Source organism: Pseudophryne corroboree, chromosome 6, assembly GCF_028390025.1.
Source record: "Pseudophryne corroboree isolate aPseCor3 chromosome 6, aPseCor3.hap2, whole genome shotgun sequence".
Taxonomy (NCBI): Eukaryota; Metazoa; Chordata; class Amphibia; order Anura; family Myobatrachidae; genus Pseudophryne; species Pseudophryne corroboree.
In genome coordinates, this window is record NC_086449.1 from 495,831,943 (window position 1) to 495,856,880 (window position 24,938).

Genomic DNA, 24,938 nt, shown 5'->3' on the forward strand with positions numbered 1-24,938 from the left:
CAGCAAGAACTTTTTTTTACTAAATTCATGTGAAAATATTCTTTCTAACGTTGCAAATTTAGGCATAAAAAGTTGATCACAGCAACGTATAAAAATGGGGATTGTGATAAATATACCCCAAAGTCTTTATATTTTGTTACCATTATTATAGAATTAATCTTTACCTATCCACATTATTCTGGTTTGACCATAATGAAAATTTCAAGTGGACTTATAGTTCTACTCTCCTTCCGTTTATGATATATACACATGGTGCTATGTATGATTGTAAATGAGTACACTGTACTTTACTATCATTTTTTTATTACATCTGATACCAGCACCCAGCAATGAGAGGGATAGTCAGGCAGCTCCTTGGAGTTACATGTGTCCACATGTTTCAGATGGTTGTTACCTAGAGTCCTGCACTACTATCTCACAGGATGGACAGGTAAGATGGGAGGCACACTTCATTCTAGAATAATAAGAAAATATGAATGGTAGGACTGTAACGTTTCATTTCTGTTTCCCATCGTATTATTTGGAGAGCTCCCAATGATTCTGATCCAGGAGACCCCCTCTCTGTACATCTCGCCAATAATAAGGGCTGCCCATGAAGCAGACCACAGACCACACAATTTATATGGAAAAGCTAACAGATAAAGAAATAAGGAGTTGCAGAAACTATGGTTGCCCTTTCAGCTGTGGGTCCCATTGCAGCTGCACCACCTGCAAACACAGTAGTTATAGATTTTAAAGAATGATGGATAAAAACTATTGGAAAATGGTTGTTAATGTGATTATCTGACTTTCTAATTAGAGTTAGTAACACATAGCCTATAAACTCGAATAAAAATACCATAGATAAACAGATATCTGTCTTAACAATTCTTTAGTTCTAGGTTAATTAGCAGGGTTATTGGAACACTAGTGACGTAGTCTCCACAGCACTGTTTTAATCTTTTCACTTGTGTCATTAATCTAACATAATGCCAGCTAAATATGCAATGTTTACATTGCGTATAAGGGCCCTCATTCCGAGTTGATCTCTATATGCTGTTGTTCGCTGCGTAGCGATCAGTTAAAAAAAATAGCAAAACTGTGTATGCACCGCAATGTGCACACGTGGCGTACGGGTACAAAGAGCATTGTGGTTTTGCACAGGTTCTAGCGACGCTTTCAGTTGCACAGCCGATCGCAAGGAGATTGACAGGAAGTGTGAGTTTCTGGGTGTCAACTGACAGTTTTCTGTGAGTGTTTGGAAAAACACAGGCATAGCCGGGCGTTTGCTGGGCGGGTATCTGACGTCATTACCGTGTCATTCGTCGCAGCAATCATCGCACAGAATAAATAACTACAGGGCTAGTCTTGTTCTGCACAAAATGTGTTTGCAGCTGCTCAGCTGCACAGGCGTTCATACTCCTGCTATGCTAAAATACACTCCTCCGTGGGTGGCGACTATGCGTTTGTATGGCTGTTGAAAGTAGCTAGCGAGCAATCAACTCGGAATGAGGGCCAAGGAGAGGTGTCTGAAGTTTGGCCGTCTATAGTACCCAAGTTCCGTTACTATAAACATCATTACTACAACTAATATACCAGGTTTTCCACTTCTCACAGGTACATGTCAGAAATGCCAATACTTTACTATTTACTATTTATAATTCCTTTGTGTAAAACTACAATATATTATATGAGTACAGACTGATGAAAATCAACTGAGTATTTTAGTAAACAACCACTAGGTGGAGATCATTGCCATGTAATTCTTTTAGATTGTATCTAGTGTATATATTGATTAATAACAGGAAAATGTAGAATAAATTACAATGCATGTTTAAATGACTCATTTAGGAATACCAAAAATATTCCCAAATGCAGTATTTTTTGCCACTCACAGTTGGGTAGGGAAATAGTTATACTTTGAAGAAAATATAACATCTGATGTCCGAGGAGCTTATTTAAGAAGGTAAATATTTCTGCCATGTCAATTATCATCTGTTGATGCAAATATTTGCAGTGATAACAGATAAATTACCATGGTTATTTATCATTTATGTCATGCCGGGGCAGTACATCTTTACTCAATTAAACGTTCCTTCACTGCTTGCTTATTGCAGCTGTGAAAGCCATGGCTGCTCATGTCTAGTACAGCTGTTGAACAGGCATCCAAAGATCTGTCTCCAGCGGAACTGTAGTCTATAGGCTACAGCGGCTAAATGTCATTGAATATGGTGTTAGCTACTGTATCAAGGCCAAGCTCCAAAAACCTAAGCTTTTCACAGCTCCGTAAATTGGCCAAGACCTGCTGGTTACATTGCTGAATGCAGGAGATATATTTCATGGTAAATAGCAGGGATTCCTAAATCATCCAGAAAGTGCGTGTTGGGCGGGATGTAATGAAGTCCAAGTTCAGCGGCCGTGTGGGATGCAGGCCAAAGTTGGACTTTTTTAAATGGGACAATTATCTGTGTCACCTCTGTCTGTCCCTTTAGAATATAAGCGCTCATGTGCAGGGCCCTCAACCCTCATGCGCTTATCCTTCTCTAACTTAAACCATCCTCAACGGCACCTAATCCTGTGGTTTTCTGCTACGCTGATATGTATGTCAGTGTTTATTTACCCTGTACTTGTCCTATATTGTCTTCAACTGTAAGCCACTATTGTCCTGTTTCGAGTTTTCATTTATGTACTCTGAAATTGGGCGCTGCAGATCCCTTGTGGCGTAATATAAATATAGGATGATAATAATAATAATTTATAGGGCTTAACCATGCCTTGTAAACGATTTCTCTTTAAAAAAAAGTCTAAGTTTGGCCTGCATCCCATACGGTCGCCAAACTCAGGCTTCATTACATCCCAGCCGTTGTTTGGTTACATCACATTAATAATAAACCCCAAAGCTGATTGTTTTTTGTTTGTTTGGGTTTTGTTTTTTTTGGGGGGGGGGGATTAACACATCAGGGGCAGATTATTGATAAATAGGCCCCCAAAACTCTGGTTTTGATTTTCCTGGGGGAGATTATCAAGTCAGGGGTAGATCAAGAGAGGGGACCCTAATGCGCTGCGGGACACTTGGTTTACTGATTTTTTTTCTCTGCTTCTTATCACTCTAAACATAGAGGTGTGTTATTCCTTATTAATCGGTCTCTTCATTATACAGTTCTTGATAAATGATGTGACTGAGGGTAGATATTTATGAAGTTATGTCTAGAAGGGGAAATATACACGATTGCCACAGTTTATGCTCCCACTGGTCCCACTAATGAATTCTATACCGATTTATATGCTAGATTACAGGACTAGGCTGAGGGACACGTTATATTTGGAGGAGATTTTAATACCATCCTTAACCCCCTGCTTGATAAATATGGGGTATCTATTTGCACTACTCCATCGTCTGCCCTCTCCCTACTTCTTTCCTCATTGGATTTGTCTGATCCCTGGCGGTTTCAGCATCCTGTAGAAAGGGAATACACGTTTTATTCTCATCCTCGTCACACCTCCACAAGAATAGATTATTGTCTCATTCCCACTTCTCTTCTTTCTAGGGTTTACCGGTCTAAAATAGAAAATATTGCTATATCCAATCATGCCCCGACCTGGTTCATGTTATCTCTCTCTTCCCCTAGATCACTCTCCTTTCATTGGAGATTCCCGTCCTACCTTGCCGATTCCCCTGATTTCAAATTCTCGTTAGAACAACATTTTTTGAAGAAGATATAAATCTATTTTGGGCCACTTCAAAGCCAGTACTTTGTGGACATGTTATAGCATATGTTGCCGCTAAATGCAAAAAATAGAACCAGAGGCTGCAGGACCTCAGTTTAGCTATTTCTACCTCCTACTCCGCTATGCTAACCAACAACACTCCAGACACTCAACAAATTTACACAGACACTAAGGCTATGTATGATACGGTATGCGCTGAAAAGGCTCAATATTAGTAACATAGTAACTAAGGTTGAAAAAAGACAATTGTCCATCGAGTTCAACCTATTTATGGTCTCCTATGCAATCTTATTATAGGACTAGTTATTTTTATGTTAGGACTAGTTATAGTAACTATAATGCGTGCCTACGCACTATAACCCTGAATATCTTTATCCAATAGGAATTTATCTAACCCATTCTTAAAGGTGTTGACTGAGTCCACAGTTACTACTCTCTCAGGCAGGGAATTCCAAACAGGTATTGTTCTTACTGTAAAAAAACCTTTTCGCCTCAATGTGCGGAAACTCCTCTAACCTAAGCGAGTGACCACGTGTCCTCTGTACTGATCTTATAGAAAACAGGTCCCTCCCAAGCTCTGAGTATTGACCCCTTATATATTTGTAGATGTTGATCATGTCCCCTCTTAGTCTCCTCTTTTCCAATGTAAACATGCCTAGCCTTGCAAGCCTTTCCTTGTATTCAAGCATCTCCATGCCCTTGATTAGTTTGGTCGCCCGCCTCTGAACCTTTTCTAGCTCCAGGATATCCTTTTTGTAATATGGTGCCCAAAATTGCACACAGTATTCAAGATGAGGCCTCACTAGTGATTTATATAATGGGAGTATAATACTCTCGTCCCTTGCATCAATTCCCCGTTTTATGCATGCTAATATCTTATTAGCCTTCTTTGCTGCACTCCTACTTTGGGTACTGCTGCTTAATTTGTTATCTATGTGAACCCCTAAGTCTTTTTCCAGTACAGAATCCCCTAATATTACCCCATTTAGTATGTAGGTGTTATTTTTGGTCTTGCCCCCACAGTGCATTATCTTACACTTGTCTGTGTTGAATCTCATTCTCCATTTTGCTGCCCATGCTTACAGTTTAGTTAAGTCGTTCTGAAGAGACTCAGCATCCCCCTCCGTATTTATAACCTTACACAATTTGGTATGGTCTGCGAAAATTGATACCATGCTCTCTAGACCTACTGTTAGGTCGTTGCTGAAAATGTTGAACAAAAGTGGTCCAAGTACAGACCCTTGTGGCACACCACTTAGTACTTTAGTCCAATTTGAAAATGATCCAATGACCACAACGTGCTGTTTCCTATTATCTAAACTGACCCAAGTGCATATTGTGCTCCCTAGCCCTATTTCTTGTAGCTTGTAGATAAGACGCATGTGTGGTACAGTATTGAAAGCTTTGGCAAAGTCTAAAAAGATTATATCCACCTCCCTACCCTGATCCAGGTTCACACTTACTGTTTCATAAAAGCCAACTAAGTTGGTCTGACATGATCTGTCCTTCACAAATCCATGTTGGTTCCTTTTAATGATCTTATTTGCTTCAAGGATCTTTTGAATACTGTCCCTTAGAATACCTTCCAATACTTTCCCCACTATAGATGTAAGACTAACTGTTGCTATACGCCAGTCTTTGGGAACCATACCCGATTTAACCGAATCCATGAAGATCAAAAATAGAGGTCTTGCTAGTTCAGCATGCAGCTCCATAAGAACCCTCAGGTGAATTCCATCGGGACCAGGTGACTTCTTAATCTTTCACTTTTTTAATCGGTCACAGACTACCTCCTCACATAAATAAGCATAAATAAGCATTTAGCAGTGGGACATTATCTTTGTTGAGATTTTGTGTTAGACCCAGCATTTTGTCCTCTCTGGTAAATACCGTTAAAAAAAAAACGTCATTATCATTTTTGATTAAGACTCTATTGACTATCAAAAGAATTGTTCTTTCCGATGGGGTAATAAAGCCGGAAAATTACTATCTGTAAAATTGACTCTGACAGTGGCCAACTGACCTCTACATCTACAATAGCTGCATAATTTTTAGAATATTATACAAATTTATACACTGCTTCCCCAGACAACCCATCTTTAGGTATGTAGTTTATACGGCAAGCTGATGCGTCGCTGTTGACTGTCAAAGAAAGTGAGACATTAGTTGACCCCGTTTCTGAATCAGAATTGCGCTCTGCCATAGGCAAACTGGCCAAAGGTAAAGCCCTGGGCCCAGATGGCCTAGAAGCTGAATACTATAAATTGCTGTCCCCGCATTTATTACCATATCTTTTATCTTTGTTTAACTCCATATTGTCTGGCAATAAACCCCCACCTAACTTTAATCAGGCACAAATCGTGCTGCCTAAACCAGGCAAAGACTTCATACTAGTTCAGTCGTATCGACCAATTACCTTATTGAACTAAGACCTTAAATTATTAACCACCATTGTAGCGCAACGTCTGCAAGCTCTACTTCCAAAATTGTTGCATCCTTCCCAGACAGGTTTTGTAAAAGGCAAGTCCTCAGTACATAACATCTGACAAGTTGTGGCTGCTTTAACTCATTCCTTATCTAATCCATTTGGGTAAAACTTTATTAGTTAGTTGTGATGCTGACAAAGCGTTTGATAGAGTATCTTGGACGCACTTGCTTAGGGTATTTCATTTGTATAACTTTGGCACTGGATTTATTTCCTTTTTTCGTAGACTGTATGATTCCCCTAAAGCATTCCTTACTATTAATGGTTTACATATGGCTGTTTTTTCCCCTTTTCGAGGTACTCGGCGGGCTGTCCTCTTTCCCCTCTCCTTTTTAATTTAGCCCTGGATCCTTTGATCCAACGTTTTTACCTATATGCCCCATGGCGAGGCGTTGTACTGGGCTCCAACACCTTAAATATCTCTGCATATGCAGATGACTTACTATTGTATTTTTCCAATCCCCAGGAGGAGTTTCCAGTTTTTTAAAATCTTTTAAATAACTTTGAGAGCGTCTCTGGATTTCTAATAAATAAATCAAAGACTAAAGCTTTAGCCTTACATACCGGTGCTTCCGAAGATTGGTCATCTAGTTTCCTTTTTGTTTGGCTGCCTCCTCATTACAATATCTTGGCCTTAATATCCCAGTGAACCCAGCAGACCTGTATAGGCTTAACTTCCCTAGGGTGATAACACGCATGTTGTCAGACTTTCAATCTTGGCGTCATTTACCACTATCATATATTGGTAGATGCCACCTCATTAAGTTGATTTCCTTCCTTGATTTACTTTCTTCAAATGCTTCCCTTGTTGCTGAAGGACTCTGATTTAAAGATACTGAACTGGGCAATTAGCATATTTATTTGGGCCGGCAAAAAGCCCAGGTTTTCTTTGTTTAAACTATGTCAAGCTGTTACTTCTGGTGGTATAAATTTGCCTTGTATATGGAGTTACTCACTAGCAGCAAACTACAGATATGCGGTGGATTGGATTGGTGCCACAAAAATTATGCAATTCCTGAGTTGGAACAGGCCTTTTGTCCTACTGTGGCTTTAACTATCATATTACACATGAAACCCTCTAACTTCCCCTCCACTATATCCAACAATTTACTGCTGACACTACCTGCATGGCCTGGCGACTTTCTTGCCCCCGTTTGGGCATTTCATCATATAACACCATCTTTCTCCCACTTCCTCATGTCCCCAATAGGGGCTCTACCACACATGCCTCATGGCAAAGGGGTGGACTCTGACTGGTTCATCACGCTCTACACACGGATGGTTCAAAAATGCTGTCCTTTTCCCAATTGATGGGAAAGTATACTTTATTTAATATACCCCTATTTTCATATTTTCAAATGCGAAGTTACGTTTCTAGTGTGATGTCCCTCTCTGCTACTGCCAATGTCCACAATCACATAGATTCCTTGGTCAGAACGTCAGGTGATAGGGTCTGCTCCACATCATTATTATATTTCTACATCAAACGAAAGCTTAATTTGGACACTTTACAAACGGGTATGGCCAAATGGACCATAGACTTGCCTACCATTTCTCTTAACTCACTTCTTACTGCGTTCTCTCGCCTTAATAAGACATTAGTATCCTCTTCATATGTGGAAATACAATATAAACTCCTACGCAGAGCATATTATACCCCGAAACTACAGATGATGATAGGTGCCTCCTCAGATTCACAATGCTTTAAATGCACCGTTCCTGATGCTGATCTATTTCATTGCATGTGGAGCTGTCCTGAGGTTCACAAATGTTGGTTAACAGTGTGTACGTACTTAAAAGATGTTTATGATATTCTTTTCACCCCCACTCTGGAATGGGCTCTGTGGGACATATACAATACCCCGGTACAGACTAGACCACATTTGGGACAATGATTACTGGTGGTTAAACTTGCGGCAGCTGTGAGAAAAACCATACTGTTCTAATGGATCTCTTCTGATACCCTGAAACTGTCTTTCCTACTTATTTCACATGGACTGGGTAGAAGTGTCTCTTGATAAGGTATAAATAATATATATTAGGCGCTAAGTTTGTACTATCAAATTTAAATAGTAATTGCAGCTCACACAAGGAGGATCTGGAAGTCCTCCTGAACAAAGGGAACTGTCCCTATACACAAATTTAAAACGTATGAGCGCACAAATATTCAAAAGTGGTTAATTAGGCTGCTGGTTTGGTAAATAAAATATATTTTTATTAAAAGAACAGCAAACTAAATAAACATTCATAGATATAAAAACATCATGCTGGAAATCGCAGAATAATTAGTATCATACTTATAATCACTGCATGAAATTCAATAGATACCCCCGCATTAGCCAATTGGACTAATAATTAATTTAAAGCATGCATGCTTAATTGGTTAGCTGGTTAGTTAGTTGGACCAGTAATCAGTCCCAGTATACAGTCCTGGTTGTTAGTAACTGTTAATCCCTCCAGGGATTTTGTTATATTGATGTTAATAATTAGTTTGGTTAGATAGACAGAAATGTCCCTGGGTATATATGTCAACACAGTCCTTTTAAGATAGTGAAACTTTCTTCTGGTGATATTTCTGTGCCAGTTTATTCCATATAATGTAATATTGAGAGATTTACATAACCACTTAGTAACCCATCGTGGCACTCATAGGGGCACTGCTTACCCTCCACTCTGCGGCGGTATTGGTGTCCACGATTGGGTTGAGGCACTGTATAGCTGGAAAGTTTCCTATCTGGCTGAGGCGGTGACACGCTGCCTGCGTGTAGCTGGGAGCGCTTGGCCGCGTGTCGCGGCTTCCGGGTTGTGCAAAGCTTCCGGCTTACGATGCGCTCCAGCTGCGTTCCACTTGACGTCGTTAGGGTCACCTGACGCGTTTCTCCGCCTTTTGTGGGTGGCGGTTTCTTCAGAGGTTTTTAGAGGTCTAGATGTGCGGTCACTATTTATCCCCCTCAGGGATATTCCTCATTGGTTGCAATTAAGATCGTTATTAATAGCATCTGTATCGTCCTTCTCAGGGATACCCTGATTTTACCAGCCATATCCAATTAACTAAACCACTATTATGTATATATAAGATACGATTAGATTTCCTCTTTTTAAAAAGACAGAATTAGTATAAAAATAAATATAAACATATACATAAAAATTTATTATTATTATCACTCATGACCACAATGAGATGTTCTAATGTGCAAATAGCATTCAATTATGTATATACGTATATACCTAATTAGATTCAATAATGAATATTCTATTATCTTTTTTATTTATTTATTTCATTATGTGTATATATGGAACACTAATTGGAGAAAGATATATGTAATTTTTAACCTAGTTGGTTAATAAAATAGATAATTCTTTTTTATTAGTTTAGTATCTAAAATATAGACCCATATATAGGGAGAAGTAAACACATAATATTAATATAAACAGACACATAAAAAATGCTCAGAATACTGAAACTCCATAATAAAATAGAATATATATTTTTCCGATAGGATTCTTCTATATAGAGCAATATACATATAAATATGGAGTCATAAGAAGAGAGAGAAGGGAAGAAGAGACAGAGGAAGAGAGCAGGAGAGATATAATATATTCATATATGTAAACCTGTGGAAAAGAAATATATAGAGATCTCTTTATCTCGCTCTAGGCAAGAATTTTACACTAACTTAATAATATTATACTACAGGTATATATTATATCCAGAGATGTTTTGCCATATCTAACGACTTTATTTTATTGTTTTACATATAGAATCAATTTTGAAACATCAATGTCTAAAGTATGCAATATAAGGGCTATATTGCGGATGGTAGTTCTTACTGATGAAATTATTTATCCTAATGTATGTGTTCCCAGAATTCTAAGGAATATACATCACATAAGGAATATAACTAGACAAAGGGAGAGAAGAAGAAATGAAGAAAAAGTGAAGAAGAGATATAGAGGATGTAGGGGAGGACGATTACAACAAAAAAGAAAAAAGTCAAAGGAACATATAAAAGATAAGGGAATCTTTAATTTGTCTTCTAAAGAATTAACAATAGCAGAGAAAAAAACTATTAAATAAAGGACTAAAATATGCTCCCGCAAAAAAACCCAATTTATTTGGACTGTTTGTGGATTTAAACAGGTTCACTAGGAACCTATGTCGAAAACGTTATTTTGCTAGTAAAAAATTAAAAAAGATACCTGGAGATCAGGACTTAATGCCTATATTTTTAGATGAAGAAGATAAGGGTGCAATAAATATTTTGGAGGAGTTAAGATTAGAGAGTGCGACCGGGGGGACTGTCCAGTTGTTTAATATAGATAAAACTCAGGAAAATGATAAAAATAAAAAATTTTTTAAAAAGAAATCAGATTTCTACCCTCTACAGTTCAAGGGTCCCTCCATAGAGGGCTTCTATAATGTAACTATGGAGGATTTTAGGAAATTATGTGAGACTGCAGAGAAAGAACCTTTAAGAGATAATCTATTTTATGATGAACGAAAAAATAAAGTCGTTAGATATGGCAAAACATCTCTGGATATAATATATACCTGTAGTATAATATTATTAAGTTAGTGTAAAATTCTTGCCTAGAGCGAGATAAAGAGATCTCTATATATTTCTTTTCCACAGGTTTACATATATGAATATATTATATCTCTCCTGCTCTCTTCCTCTGTCTCTTCTTCCCTTCTCTCTCTTCTTATGACTCCATATTTATATGTATATTGCTCTATATAGAAGAATCCTATCGGAAAAATATATATTCTATTTTATTATGGAGTTTCAGTATTCTGAGCATTTTTTATGTGTCTGTTTATATTAATATTATGTGTTTACTTCTCCCTATATATGGGTCTATATTTTAGATACTAAACTAATAAAAAAGAATTATCTATTTTATTAACCAACTAGGTTAAAAATTACATATATCTTTCTCCAATTAGTGTTCCATATATACACATAATGAAATAAATAAATAAAAAAGATAATAGAATATTCATTATTGAATCTAATTAGGTATATACGTATATACATAATTGAATGCTATTTGCACATTAGAACATCTCATTGTGGTCATGAGTGATAATAATAATAAATTTTTATGTATATGTTTATATTTATTTTTATACTAATTCTGTCTTTTTAAAAAGAGGAAATCTAATCGTATCTTATATATACATAATAGTGGTTTAGTTAATTGGATATGGCTGGTAAAATCAGGGTATCCCTGAGAAGGACGATACAGATGCTATTAATAACGATCTTAATTGCAACCAATGAGGAATATCCCTGAGGGGGATAAATAGTGACCGCACATCTAGACCTCTAAAAACCTCTGAAGAAACCGCCACCCACAAAAGGCGGAGAAACGCGTCAGGTGACCCTAACGACGTCAAGTGGAACGCAGCTGGAGCGCATCGTAAGCCGGAAGCTTTGCACAACCCGGAAGCCGCGACACGCGGCCAAGCGCTCCCAGCTACACGCAGGCAGCGTGTCACCGCCTCAGCCAGATAGGAAACTTTCCAGCTATACAGTGCCTCAACCCAATCGTGGACACCAATACCGCCGCAGAGTGGAGGGTAAGCAGTGCCCCTATGAGTGCCACGATGGGTTACTAAGTGGTTATGTAAATCTCTCAATATTACATTATATGGAATAAACTGGCACAGAAATATCACCAGAAGAAAGTTTCACTATCTTAAAAGGACTGTGTTGACATATATACCCAGGGACATTTCTGTCTATCTAACCAAACTAATTATTAACATCAATATAACAAAATCCCTGGAGGGATTAACAGTTACTAACAACCAGGACTGTATACTGGGACTGATTACTGGTCCAACTAACTAACCAGCTAACCAATTAAGCATACATGCTTTAAATTAATTATTAGTCCAATTGGCTAATGCGGGGGTATCTATTGAATTTCATGCAGTGATTATAAGTATGATACTAATTATTCTGCGATTTCCAGCATGATGTTTTTATATCTATGAATGTTTATTTAGTTTGCTGTTCTTTTAATAAAAATATATTTTATTTACCAAACCAGCAGCCTAATTAACCACTTTTGAATATTTGTGCGCTCATACGTTTTAAATTTCTCTTGATAAGGAACACAAAGCAGAGAAATTCTTTAGCATATGGTTGCCCCATGTCAAATCCCTGTCCCCTACTCTCCGTGACACACTACAGTCTGCAGTGTCTATGACCTCATGGTACAACCTCAAGGTACTCACAGCTGGTCACCCTCCATTTTAATACTGTCATCTACTTATACACTCTTTCACCTTTTTACTGGTTACCTGATTGTTGGAAGTATATTCACTACAGGATATATCCTCTTGATATGTAAATCCGGTGTTCTCCCTCAGTTTTATTTATTCATTTGTTGCAATGTCATACTGTGACTTCTCTGCCTGTTCTACTGTTTGTATCCTTTTTATATGGACTCTGTGTTTCTACAGTATGTGCAGTTCTCCAATAAAATATGTTTGGAAAAAAAATATATTGTGTACAAGTTACCTTCAGGCTGTGTGTATAAGGTATATATGGAACATACTGTAAATGCATATTCTCTTTAGACTTGGGTCCTATCCCCAAGATATGTCCTTATTAGAGATTTTGCTGGTTTTGGTTCTAATTCGTCATCCGTTTTGGTTTTGCCAAAAACCGCCTCACTGGTTTTGGTTTTGGATCTGTATTTCTTTGTTCCTACAGAATTTTAACCTCAATAACATTCAATTCCAGTCAACTTTGACCACCTCACAGCTCACAATATTGTTTTCATCCAATTTAGGCCAAAGGCTGCAGTGAGCTGGCTGGTTACTAAGCGTCAGAGCAGCGGCACAAACACATGGCAGTTTATAGCACATCTATGAAACATTGCCACACAGTAGTGGCAGAAATGAAAAGTGGTGCAAGATGGAATTGTGCTTGGGCCTTTCAACCCACCTTTATGTTTGATATTAAAAAGGACATGCACATTTAACAAATCAAGCACTTCAGATACGGGGATTGCCACTTTTGTGCTGAAGTGCTTGGTTTGTTTGGCCCCCCCACAAAACAAGCTACCAATGGGCTTAAGGCATCTAAGCTAAAAGCTCTACAGTGCCAAGATGTCATCATCATTACCATCCTCACCTGCACCAGTGTATACATTTGGGCCTATTCAGCGTGAGTTGTAGTTTTGCGAGAAATCACAAAACTACAACTCATTTCTCTAGCATGCGGGGGGCCGCCCAGCACATGGCAGAGCCACCCCACATGCCTGGCCCTGCCCCCCCACCCCCCCCCCCCCCGTTTAAATGCGAGCACATTGCTATACAGTGATGTGCTCACATCTTAAGGGTTGCCACCTGCCTGCGCAGCCTAGCTACAAAGGTAGTCGCCTTGGCAGCCATGTTTCAGGTTGAAGTGGCTGCATGTGACATCATGCAGCTGCTGCGGCCCACCACGCAAACAGTCTGGACCAGCCTGCATTGTCTGGACCATGCCCCCCAATGCAGCAATGCCACCCCCAAAACAAGGCGTTGACACCCCACCTACCCCACGAATGCCTCTACCTGCCAGTCAGGCAGAGGCATTTGCATAAGTGAGATTCCGCCACATCTCACTGTGTGCGCATACCTCACAGGGGCATTAGTATGCAAACACATCACTGATGTGGTGAAAAAGGAAATAAGAGAAAGCTCCCATGCGCCCAAAACAGGGTATGGGTCGGTGGCTGTACTCAACTTAGGTCGACAGTTATGAGGTCAACCATGGAAGGTCGACATGCATTAGGTCGACAGGGACAATAGGTCGACATGGTCATTATGTCGACAGGTCAAAAGGTCAACAAGGGTTTTTGCACTTATTTGGTGTCGTTTTTTTTTTAAAGTGATGGGAAACCCCAATTAGTTCACCGTGTTCACTCGCCATGCTTCGGGCAAGGTTACTGTTCTCAATTGTAGTCCACATGGATCGTCAAGTATGAAAAAGTCCCCCCAAATTTTTTTTTTAAACAACTCATGTAGACCTTTTAACCTGTCGACCTAGTACATGCCAACCTAATGACCTAATGACCATGTCGACCTATTGAACATGTCGACCTAATGCATGTTGACCTTCAGTGATCGACCTAATGACTGTCGACCTAAGTTGTGTCGACCTAACGACCGTATCCCAAAAAACAAAGCAGCCCAGAATACAAAACGATAGTGAGTGTCACCTAACACCCTACACCAAAGTACATACACAGAAAAATCACCAGTGGATCCACAGGCGTTAAGCTGTAATCTATAAACACTCAAAAAGACCTAAAATCACTTAAGTTATAGTAAGTTAGATAATGCACAATTATATTGGATCTATGGTTGCATTGTGATTTTCATATCAGAACCCAAAGTGTTGGTCTACAAACATAAGTAGACAGAGATCGTTTCTGTTAAAGCAGATGTAAAACCTCTTCCACATGTTCCTTTATCCACGCATCATCCCCTCAGGTAAATGGTAAGCATGGAAAAACAATGGGAACCTCCAATGATATGATACCATTTTATTAAAAAATACAAATTCACATAAAACAGGGTTTAGATTGGTCTCTCACCATAGCATATTGACCACAACACAGGTAGACAACAAGAGCAAGATAATAGATGATACATCTTGCGTCCCTGGAATTACACTGCCCATCTGTTCAGGTACGTGCCAATCGTCTCCCAACAAAGGTCCTTTCTACCAACTGGTTTCGAAACCCCAATGGTGTCTTTTTCAATATGTGTTCCATAATGTATTAGGCCCATTATCCTCACACAATATCAATTCATCCCCACTGTCACAATAGAACAACATATATTGTGACAGGAATCACATAGACCAGATAAACGTCACCAGTTTCTTTATTTCTTTGTTAGGCAGGACAGTGAAGGGATCTTTTAGCATAGCAGTGCAGGTTTACATAAGTACAGGTGCAAAGCAGTAAAGGATCACATCAGTACAAGTTCATAGCAGTACAGGATCACATCAGTACAAGTTCACAGCGATACAGGTTCACCTTAGTACAGGTCCAGTGGCCCTAACATCCCCACACCCCCTTCTGGTTTGCTAGTCACCATCAGAAGCCTTATTCCATTGTGCCTGGAACCCTTTTAAAAAACTCTTACAGGTGCCTGCAATCAACTGCTTCTCAACATTTAACAGCTTGAAAACCTGGCCTGGATTCTCAGTAGCCACAATGCTACAGTTCTAAATCAATGATAAATCTGTGATGTCTCTGCCACAATCCTCCCCCCTTAGCTTCAACCACCCTGGTGATGCTTAGATTTCCGCCTCGCCTACATTTGTTTACTTTGTATACTTCTTCACCTTCCTCCTCCTCCCCTGATTTCGCCACAGGGTTGCTAGGAGGATCAGGACCCACAAACTTTCTAGAAAGAACATCTGCATTGAGGTGCTATTTCCATGGACAATGCTGCACCTCAAATTTGGACAGCCGTAAGGCCAAAAACCAGAGAGTCACACGAGCATTCATCTCTTTGTTTGTGTGCATCCCCTGTAAGGGTGTATGGTCAGTAATTAGCTAGAATGTTTGCCTCAACAAATAGTATCTCATTGATTCTATTGCCCATTTAATCGCCAAGCACTCCAGCTCCATAGTTGAGTACTTGCATTCTCTGGGCAGCAATTTACGGCTAAGGTAGAGAATGGGTTTCTCTTCCCCTTATACCTCTTGGGATAGGACTGTCCCTAACACTGTCCCAGAGGCATCTGTCTGCAAAAGCAATCTGCTTTCTGAAATCAGGAGCTTGCTATATAGGCTTTGTGCATACAGCTTGCCTTAAATAGAGAGAGACTGCAACACTGCCTCCACCTTTGGAATGTGCGACTCCCAGTCAGAGCTAAAAATGACAATGTCATCTAAATACGCTGCTACGTATTCCCTGTATGGTCAGAGCCATTTATTCATAGCTCTCTGGAAAGTTGCAGGGGCGCTGTGCAAACCAAAGGGCAGCACTTTATACTGGAACAAACTCTCTGCGGTAGAGGAGTTTGTCTTTGCTTGGCAGCTTCCATCAGAGGAATTTACCAGTACCCCATTGTTAAATCTAGCATGGTGAGATACTGGCTTGTTGCTACATTTTCTACCAGTTCGTCAACTAGTACAACGGAGTATAGGAATCAAACTGAGAAATTTCATTTAACTTTCTGAAGTCATTACAGAATCTCTAAGCTCCCGAAGGCTTCGGCACTAAAACAGTGGGATTATTCCATTCACTGTTTTGACTCCTCTGTGACCCCTAGGCGCCGCATGTCTTCCACTTCCCATGGTACTCCTGCCCGTTTGGCCTCAGGTATACGATATGGCCTTTGCTTTATCACCACCCTGGGTGACGTAACAATCTCATGCTGTATCATCTGTGTTTTCCCTGGGAGGGGAGACAACACATCCTGATACCGAGCTAAGTTTACAACTTCTTGTTTCTGGCTAGGACTCAAGGTGCCTTCATTGGGCACCTGACATTCTGGGATTTTCACGGCCACTAAAGAGGACTGACTGGCACTTTATTAGCAAGGCTTCAACAAATTCACATGGTAGACTTGTGCCTCTTTCCTTCTACCCTCCTGCCATACCTTATAGTTCACAGGTACCACCAGCTCTATGATCTCATAAGGACATCACCATTGGGCATACAGTTTACTTTCAGTAGTATGCACGAGTACCATCGGTAATGTCATAACTGCATTTTTGACGCTATTGAGCACTTTCCATATGTTCATTCAGGAGTGGCGCAATGTGCCGTAGACGGCCATACAATTGGGACACAAACTAAATGATGTTAGGCTCTTGGGACGATTGCTGTTCCCACCCATCATTTAATAGATCTAGTATCCCTCTAGGCTGTCTACCATAAAGGAGTTTGAAGGGCTAAACACCAGCTTAGAATACTTCTCGAAATTCAAACATTAGATAAGGTAAGAGTAGGTCCCAATCTTGCTTCCCCTGTGACACCATCCTTTTAATCATCTGCTTAAGGGTTTGGTTTAAAGGATTTGACCAAGCCATCTGTCTGCGGGTGGTAAACCAAAGTGGTAATTCTATCCACAGGCAACACAGGTCTTTCATTAATTAGACACAAAAGGGGTACCTTGGTCCATCAGGATATCCTTTGGTATTTTCAGATGGGTATACAGCACCAAAACTCCTTGGCAATAGTGCTAGATTTCATATTATGTAGCGGTATGGCCTCTGGGTACCTGGTGGCATAGTCCACCACCACCACCACCAAACATATTAATGCCCATGAGCAGATTTTTCCACTGTCCTATCAGATCCATACCACTTCACTCAAAAGGCATGAAAATGATAGGCAGGGGAACCAAGGGCACCCTAAATTCTGTCTGGGATGCAGTGTTTTGCCACACTGCACATTCCTGACAATATTTTTTTACTGCAGCCTGAATGACTGGCCAGAAGAACCGTAGCTGGATATGCTGGAGCGTTTTCTCCTCCCCTAAATGTCCACCCCATAAATGCGTGTGAGCCACCCTCAATACCAGCTGCTCGTGTTTCAAGGGAACCAGCAACTGGTCTACCCTTTTACCTTTCAAATAAGTTACATGCAAACAAATTGTTTTTTACCACAAAGTAAGTTACACCTTCATGTGGTAAAGCAGAGATTACCTTACCATTTACCACTACCACATTTTCAAAAGCATTGGACATGTTATCATCGTTCTGTTGATCTCGTACAAAGTCCTGCAAAGGCACACTGTCACCAATGGGGGACCAATGTGTCTCAGTCTCACTTTCCACTTGCTGCTCATAAGAGAGGACTTTACAGTCGCACAAACTTGGCCTCTAGTAGATCTTGGCCCCTGGGACAGCTCAGCCTCTGTCTGCCAATGTCATGCCATGTAACCACCTCTTGTAAGAGTGGGAAGTCCTGGCCCAGGATTAGTGGATAAGGAGGTTTAATCAACACCAGCAGGTGCACTCGTGGGCATTCTACTATGTCCCCAGGTATACACAGCACCTTTACTGGGGGTAAAACCTGGTCAGATCCGGGGAGAACCAGGTTTAGCAGAGATGATGGACAATATACTGCCAGTATCAACCAAGGCCAAGATATCCCAGCCTTTAATCTGTTCCATCAGACAAAACAGGGTGGTTTCAGCTGGGGAAATACTTCCAGCCGCCATGCTGACTACAGGTCATTTTCCCTGCGCTACAATCCATTGGCTAACCCTGCTTTGGGCAGTACTGCCATACATGACCAGGCTCACCGCACTCAAAATACATGGCTGGAGGCGGGTTGTTTGGATTAACAATGGGAACCTAGGTTCTGAGCTTAGGTACTGGATGTAACCCTTGCTTGGCTTTATTCAACTTTAAGAGGGGCAGGTACCTCTCAATCTCCACTGTTAACTTCTCAAATGTCTGGGGTCAGCCTGCAGGGACCAGTGTTGTACACTACGGTCTAATACCCATATAGCTTGGTCTACAGCCACCACTTCCATTACCCGCTGAGCAGAGTTTTTTATCTGGCTGTAGCCAGGCTTTGTTCAGTTTGGCCAGTTTTATCAGTTAGATCCTCTGAGGTTCAGAAGGGTTCAGCCGTCACTCATGAAATTCTTGGGCTTTGCTGGGTCCCATCACCCCAATTCTGCATAGTATAGCCTCCTTCAAGTGAGTATAGGAGCTGGCCTCAGACACCTTTAAATCAACATAGGCTCTCTATGACACCCCTGTGAAATAGGGAGCTAATCTGACAGCCCACTCCTCCTCAGGCTAATTTAACCATGCAGCAGTGCGTTCAACGGTGCTCAAATATGCTTCTATGTCATCTGCCGGGGTAAGATTTTGTTGAACCTCTCGCTCCTGCACACCTTTTCTTAATTCTGTTAATTCAGTATGCACTAACCAGGGGCGTTTCTACAGAGGAGAGGGCCCGTGTGCACCTCCGGGTGGGCCTCCTCCTCTGAACGGCGCTGTAGACTCCGGTATTGTGCCGGAGTCTACTGTGCACGCGCAGGTCTCCAGAAACATTGCGCCCGCCATGATCGGGAGACCAATTTGGCTCTTGGCATGCGCGACGGCCATCTTGGTGGTGATTTCCGCCGCGACCGTAGCACCCGGCGCTGGACTCCGGAATGGTAAGTATTAAAATGGGTGCAGTGTGTGCGGTGTGGGGCCCCCACTAGACCCAGGGGCCCATGTGCACCGCACACATTGCACCCATTATAGAAACGCCAATGGCATTAACTGAATCAGAGTTTGCTGCCCAGCAATCTGCGTCTATTGCCCAGCTGCTAAATCAGCCATTACTTTAAATAAATTTTCACTTTTCCCCTGCTTCTTCACACTGGATAAATTTAGCAGACTTAATTTAACACTTTCTGGTGTGCAAGTTCCACTGACCACTCCACCACAAATAAACAAACTTGCTGGCTTTCAAGCCAGATATGAAAAAAAAAAAAAAAAGCAACCTTGTTTAACCTGCAAAATACTGTTGTTTTACTCACTGATCCAACTGCCAGACTCTGCTTTCTCTCGAGTCCTTTGCTGCGTAGTAGCGTCTAGCAAGGGTCCCTGTTCGGGCACCAAATGTGAATCACATAGACCAGATAAACTTCACCAGTTTCTTTACTTCTTTGTTAGGCAGGACAGGAGAGGGATCTTTCAGCATAGCAGTGCAGGTTAACATCAGTACAGGTGCATATTAGTACAGGATCACACCAGTACAAGTTCATAGCGATACAGGTTCACCTTTATACAGGGCCAATGGCCCTAAAGTCCCCGCACCCCCTTCTGGATGCTAGTCACTGTCAGAAGCATTATTTCTTTGTGTCTGAACCATTGGCGTATCTATAATGGGTGCAGTGTGTGCGAGGCACACGGGCCCCCAGGGTCAAGGGGGTCCCACCCCGCACACACTGCACCCATTTGTTTAATACTTACCTCTCTGGAGTCCCCCGTCAGAGCCATCCCTTCTCAGCAGCATAATAGAGTTTGAACACTAGGGGGAACAAACACTATTGCGCCTGCTGAAAACTTTGGAAAGATGGCACGGCGGCCATTTTTCCAGAGTTTTGCGCAAGCGCATTAGCAATATGTTCGTGAAAATGGCCGCCGCGCTGTATTCCCGGAGGTTTACACTTGCGCAATAGAGTCTGTTCTCAGACTCTATTTCCGCTGCGGCGAAGGATGGCACCGCCGGGGGACCCAGGGGAGGTAAGTATTGAAACACCTGTGTATCAGTCAGAGAGGAGGGGGCCCCTGAAGCAGAAGGCTGCACACGGGCCGCACACTAATGGGAACACTTAAACAACACAATGTAACTCCAAGTCAATCACACTTCTGTGAAATCAAACTGTCCACTTAGGAAGCAACACTGATTGACAATCAATTTCACATGCTGTTGTGCAAATGGAATAGATAGAAGGTGGGAATTATAGGCAATTAGCAAGACACCCCCAATAAAGGCATTGTTCTGCAGGTGGTGACCACAGACCACTTCTCAGCTCCTATGCTTTCTGGCTGATGTTTTGGTCACTTTTGAAAGCTGGCGGTGCTTTCACTCTAGTGGTAGCATGCGACGGAGTCTACAACCCACACAAGTGGCTCAGGTAGTGCAGCTCATCCAGGATGGCACATCAATGCGAGCTGTGACAAGAAGGTTTGCGGTGTCTGTCAGCGTATTGTCCAGAGCATGGAGGTGCTACCAGGAGACAGGCCAGTACATCAGGAGACGTGGAGGAGGCCGTAGGAGGGCAACAACCCAGCAGCAGTACCGCTACCTCCGCCTTTGTGCAAGGAGGAACAGGAGGAGCACTGCCAGAGCCCTACAAAATGACCTCCAGCAAGCCACAAATGTGCATGTGTCTACTCAAACGATCAGAAACAGACTCCATGAGGGTGGTATGAGGGCCCGACGTCCACAGGTGGGGGTTGTGCTTACAGCCCAACACCGTGCAGGTCGTTTGGCATTTGCCAGGGAACACCAAGATTGGCAAATTCGCCACTGGCGCCCTGTGCTCTTCACAGATGAAAGCAGGTTCTCACTGAGCACATGTGACAGACGTGACAGAGTCTGGAGATGCCAAGGAGAACGTTCTGCTGCCTGCAACATCCTCCAGCATGACCGGTTTGGCAGTGGGTCAGTAATGGTGTGGGTTTGCACTTCTTTGGGGGCCGCACAGCCCTCCATGTGTTCGCCAGAGGTAGCCTGACTGCCATTAGGTACCGAGATGAGATCCTCAGACCCCTTGTGAGACCATATGCTGGTGCGGTTGGCCCTGGGTTCCTCCTAATGCAAGACAATGCTAGACCTCATGTGGCTGGAGTGTGTCAGCAGTTCCTGTAAGACGAAGGCATTGACGCTATGGACTGGCCCGCCCGTTCCCCAGACCTGAATCCAATTGAGCACATCTGGGACATCATGTCTCGCTCCATCCACCAACGCCACGTTGCACCACAGACTGTCCAGGAGTTGGCGGATACTTTAGTCCAGGTCTGGGAGGAGATCCCTCAGGACACCATCCGCCATCTCATCAGGAGCATGCCCCGGCATTGTAGGGAGGTCATACAGGCACGTGGAGGCCACACACACTACTGAGCCTCATTTTGACTTGTTTTAAGGACATTACATCAAAGTTGGATCAGCCTGTAGTGCGTTTTCCCACTTTAATTTTGAGTGTGACTCCAAATCCAGACCTCCATGGGTTAATAAATTTTATTTCCATTGATAATTTTTGTGTGATTTTGTTGTCAGCACATTCAACTATGTAAAGAACAAAGGGGCAGATGTATTAACCTGGAGAAGGCATAAGGAAGTGATAAACCAGTGATATGTGCAAGGTGATAAAGGCACCAGCCAATCAGCTCCAATATGTAAATTAACAGTTAGGATCTGATTGGCTGGTGCCTTTATCACCTTGCGCATATCACTGGTTTTTCACTTCCTTATGCCTTCTCCAGGTTAATACATCTGCCCCAAAGTATTTAATAAGCATATTTCATTCATTCAGATCTAGGATGTGTTATTTTAGTGTTCCCTTTTTTTTTTTTAGCAGTATATATATATATATATATATATATATATATATATATATATATCTTGTATTAGTGTATGTTGTTGAGCACATTGTTTGCAACAGTGAGTGACTCAATAAATCATTTATTTTTATTTTACATACATAAACTGTTTTGTTTGTCATATATCACCCACCATTACCATTCCATTGGCAATGTTTAATTTTTGTTGGTCTTGGGACTAGCTGACATGAACAACCTGTTCACCATCAGGGCAGCTTAAGATACAAAAAAATGTTGTGGCACTGGCAGTGGGAAGGAAACAGAGAGATGATTTATGGACACACTTCAGTTATTGTAAAACTGAAAGTAAGACACAGTGTATAATTTCCAATGAAGATGAGATGCTGTTCAGATTTAAGATGGCTGGAAAAATCACTACAAATTTGAAGAGAAACTTGAAGATAAGCCATCCAGCAGATTGATTCAATAACATAATATTGCCCAAGAAAAACTGTCATATTGCGATAGGTGGGCACAGCAATGTTGGCCATGGGTCAGGAGGAGACTGTGGAAGTGCAGAAAGAGAAAATATGAGAGGTTTTGTGTGGGCCATGTAGGGGATGTAATTAGATAGCTTATGACGGTTATGTGGGTGATTTCAGAATTTGATAGCTTTGCCTGAACTTGATGAGATGAGATTTCAGGAAATGCTTTAACTTGAAGGTTTGGATACTAGTAGTAGAGTCTTATTGTATGTGTGAATTAGAGTTTTTGCAGTATCTTGTAAATATGTATATATTTTAGATATGTTTTTAGATGTAATCTGCAACTGTAACATGATTTTGATATTGAAACATATGTGCGGAACAAAAGGACAGTTGAGAGTCGCCAACCAGGCAGTGAGCTTGTGGAGTTTATTGTAGAGTTAACAACAGTTCTGTTCAGGCATTCAGTGAAGCAGACAAATACAGATAGTGATAATAAATCTGGGTGAAAACACTGCCCACATAGACTGATTATGAAGTAATTCAATAGGCTGTTCAAATAATAGAAAGCACGTTTTTAATCCTTGAGATTCTGGAGACTATTGCTGTACAGAAAAAAACAAGCAGGGAAAAATATTAACAACAAACAACTCTTTCGAATGTGATTGCTTTGGCTTCAAAGTACCATCCAGATGCAAAAAAAAAAAAAAAAATCAAACTAAGGAGATAGCTCTACCCTTGTGGATAGGTTGTACTGGTATGCCAGCTCGGACAGTGGAGGACAAAGACTTAATTCACATGATGAAGGTTGTTGATAGGAGACTGACCATCCCTAAGAAAAACAAAATTAGCAACCTCATTGATAGCATTTATAAGGATGAAAGAAAGAAAAAATTAAAGATAGAATACCAATGCATGGAAAATAATAATTGGTCTAGACATTGGGACAACCAAGGGACATAGTGCTTCCTACCTTGCTATACGTGCTTCTTACTTTTGCACTGTGCAGAACTAACCTGAACACATATTAATCAGTCTTTAAGAGATCTCCACTCCATGTACTGTTCATTCCATCAAGGTTCTGTTGACCAATGCACTGAAATGTGGGGATTACCAGAAAACAAGATTCTTACAGTCATCACAGATAATGGGAGAAACATGGCTGCATTCAGACTGGAGGAAGAGGAACTAAGCTCTGCAGATTCAGTAGAGGATGAGGAGATTGAGAGAGAACATGAAAATGAGGATGCAAGGTAATAATTTCAAATAAAAATAAATTTTCAAAAATATTTTCATTAAAATAATAATGAAGTCCTCTGCATATTGGAGCAGAAACCCTATTTTGTTCACACATTACAGTTGGTCATCAACATGATTCACAAAGAAGTCTCTGTTGCATGTCTCTTGGAATAGACGTTGTCAGTTTTTCAGGTCTTCAGTTGCAATGGAGACTCATCACCAGCTTTGTGAACTTACTCTAATATAAGATTGTGTGACAAGATGGTCCAGCACATTTCAAATGGTTTCGCGCATTCTGCAGGTGAAGAAATCTGTGGTCCACATTGCAGATGAGATGGGTTTGCTTTGTCTCCTGCCAAGTGAGAGGACGAAATTTACTGTTGTCTTGCTGCCCTTTGCTGGCCATAAAATAGCAGTTCAAAGTGATACAATGTCTCTATCTTTGATTGTTCCAGCCCTACTGGACTTGATTACTCACCTCTCCAAGTTCTCTCTAGTATCAGCTCACAGAGACCTGCGTGGACTGGCAGACAAAATGAAAGTTAACCTGGAATAATGTTCAGCTGCTTCCTATTTCCCAATGAGGCAGTTCTCTTGACTTGCAGTTGCTGCTTGTTTTCTTGACCCAAGTTGCTGGAGATGGACTCACTGAAAACACAGATGATGGAATCCATGAACTTTTGGAAGAAGAAAAATTTGTCCTCCTCAGTGCATCAACATACACAACATGGGGGGATGAGTTGAATAAAGATGATGGTTATGGGCATGCATCATTGAAGGATGATGTTGAAGAGGTGCCCTCAAGAGTAAAGCGACCACAATTTATGTTTTGTCCACCAAGTCAGCATATTCACTGTCAAAACCACCAAGGCCAGTGCGCAACAGGAGATAAGGAAATACAAAGATGAGCTTTCATCTCAGAAGATCTCATATTTTGAACATGGGATGGACTTTTGGTTGGCACTGAGCTCAGTGTTACAGGGGACCTGACAAGG